Here is a 3,137-nt window from a genome sequence, read left to right as displayed (position 1 = left end):
TTTGTCAATTTTAAGGAATTATTTACTTTACACAAACTCATATAACTTGTTGAAAAGCTACTTATACATAAATTTTGTCTTTTTACAAGTGTGCTAATATAATTGTAGAAGAAACTACTAGATCAAAATACTTGGTAAGATTTGGTGTATTTGTACTTCTGGGTTTTATTTTTTTTGTTTGTCTAATTCAGTCAGTTTCTTATATTTTATTAGTTATTATTGGTTTAGTTTTCATTAGTTATAGTGGTAGTTTTAGTATTTGATTAAGTTTTAGGTGCAAAATTCAAAAAGTATTTTATTGTGATAATGTAAACATCGATTGGGTAATGAATACTCAACAGAAGATACAGTTTTCTAAAACATTTTCAGTTATTGTTGAACAACCAACTGATTCTGGTGTTTTATCTAAACTTTTGCTGTCGCCATGTTGTGGATTAGTGTAAGTGGAGCCCCATAACTTCCCGACATCGGATGTAAACCCAGTTATATTTTTTAGTGAATTACAGGCAGATTGAGCTCACCATAGAATGCTTTTAAATCTCTGTGTAGGTGCCGGTCTGTTACGTCTCCACCATACCACTCAAATGGATTCCTGCTTTTAACCTATATACAGTTTTACACAAATGAGTGTTTTTATAGAAGTGCTCTCAGTTGGCAGGGTAATATATGTAAATCCAAACGCTAATCTCTGTAGAATAAACCCACCAGTGAACCCACTCAGAGCAGCTGCGGTCGCAGGTCATTCCAACAAATCACATTCTGCATGATGAATGTCAGGTGTGCAGCAAGCAGTAATGCATTCTTACGAACATGAGGTGCAGCAGGGCATGTCTGTGCCGTGTTTTCATTCGCTGACCCCGGGTGTAATTGAAATGATGATTTAGAGCGAGAGCGGCGCGACTCGATTCGCTTAGTCATTCCGAACTCATTACATCCATTCGAACACAAAAGGCAGCCGTAACAGAAACTGGCCGGCGGAGACTGCTGTTGGGCTCGCAGGGCAACAAATTGAATTCAGGATCTGAAAATGACCTGTCAGAAACCTTTATCAACTCCTCTTTAATGAATCGCAAGCAAAACACGCACATTAGCCTGAAACGCAATGGAGGGCCAAATTCAATTGTCCTTCAGCAACAAAAAGCAAACAAACAGACGACCAGCTCACTCTGAGTACGATGTCTCATTGTCAACCACAAGAAAAATAAATAAATTATGCAGTTATCATTAACGATTAATCGATTAATCAAATTAAAAAATAACTGGCACATTGTTCAGATTCAGTAAACTGTTTTATTCAATGTTACTTTCTTTTAAGTAAGAAAATAAACATTTTATTCAATAAAATGCACAAACAGCTTTCCTTTATTGAACGCTTGGATCGACAGCAAAAAAAAAAAAAAATCTTTCAATAACTCATTTAAAAGCACAGTGTGAAAATGATCTGTTTAGGATTAACTGATTAATAATTAGATAGCAAAAGGTTATTAATAGGAGATTTTATACAGAATTGAATTAAATTAAGCTAAAAATATAACTTGAGGAGTTCTGGGTTGAACATATTTTCAGTCAAAGTTCTTTTGTATCTTAAATACAAAGTTAACATTTTTATTTGAATTTCTTTTTACTGTTTTGACATAATTACATCTCTGATCAGGTTGTTCTTTCAGCAATTGCCTCGTTATTGAGGCTGTATATTCCTCTTAACGATTAATCAATTAATTAGCTGACTATAAATTCAACAATCGATTAATCACCATTAATCGTTTCAGCTGTATATTTCTATCTGGTTTCTAACACACTTCTAACAGCCGCCTTGTATTTCTGATCGATAAAATGTGTTTTCAATGTGCCGACATTATTTAAACATGTTAATGACGCCGTCGTGTCTCACACGGAAAAGATTCACTGGTTCTTCTAAAAATTATCACAGGAGCAAATAAAGAAATAGAGTTAGGGAATAAACTAGGGTGGAAAGGAGCAGCGGTGATAATTACATCTGGTTTCACTGACATTTAGCATTTCCTAGATATTAGATTAAAACTGCAGCTGTTCAACTATTTATAAAACCTCCAGAATTAATGAAATTATGCATATGTAGTAAAAATCCTGCTGAAATGTGATAATTTAAATTAAAATAATTAAATTATGAATACATTTAGTGAAAAATTAAGTTTAAAAGAGGAAGTTATTGGTTATTATCTACCAGCAATAAGATGGAAACAGAAAAAAAAAAAGGTCATTCATTTAAGGTTTAATCTTTCAGATTTTATATAAACAACCTAAAAATAAATATATCAGTTGTCCTGATAGGACTGGTCATAATCAGAACAGTAACCTTCTAATCTGGTTTGATTTATCATTTTGTGTCATTTTAAGGGATTTGTTTGCATATTTAATTTTTCCCAGATGCTCCAGGTCACAGTTATATTTCTACTAAAACATTATTCACACCATATGTCTCGTAATTCGCCTTCCACCTAAACAGCTCATGAGGCAGACGAGCCCCTCGCTGAGCCGCCTCCGGCCGTTCATAAATTACAAATCTGAGCTTATAGAAACCAAAACATCCAGAAGTTTCTGGACCAACTTCGCCCACTTCAAAGATCCCCAATGAAAATCACAAAATGCTCATAATAAAGATGTTTTCTCAATATTTTAAGTTTCTACCTCAACATATATACAAACCAAACCATCATTAGGGAGCCAATGTGGTGAAACTAAGCAACATTAATGCAGTGAAGTGGATAATTCCTGCTATAATCAGTAAAAATATTTATTGGTTTTGACAAATTCTTAGTTTTGCTCCAAACTTTGGCAAAACTGGCAAGAAATACGAAATTATATCAAATATCTTTTGGTCTAATTTCTTGAGCAAATATCTTATTATATTTGAAAAAAGACAAAACTAATTTATAAGTAACTTTCCAGTAACATACAGGAGCTTGTTTCACGTCAATAATCCTTAATATTTCAGATTATTTCACTTATAAAATGGGGAAAATGTCATGTTAAAAGTGAAATAATCTGCCAATTGAACCAATATTGATCAATTTTAAGGAATTATTTAATTCAAATAATCTCATGTTTTACTTGCAAGTTAGTTTTGTTTTATTTTAAGTGTAATATAGTAGAAATTG

The sequence above is a fragment of the Poecilia latipinna genome, unplaced genomic scaffold (assembly GCF_001443285.1).
Source record: "Poecilia latipinna isolate Pla-1442-1.1 unplaced genomic scaffold, P_latipinna-1.0 Scaffold153, whole genome shotgun sequence".
Lineage (NCBI taxonomy): Eukaryota > Metazoa > Chordata > Actinopteri > Cyprinodontiformes > Poeciliidae > Poecilia > Poecilia latipinna.
Note: the sequence above shows the minus strand (reverse complement) of the source record.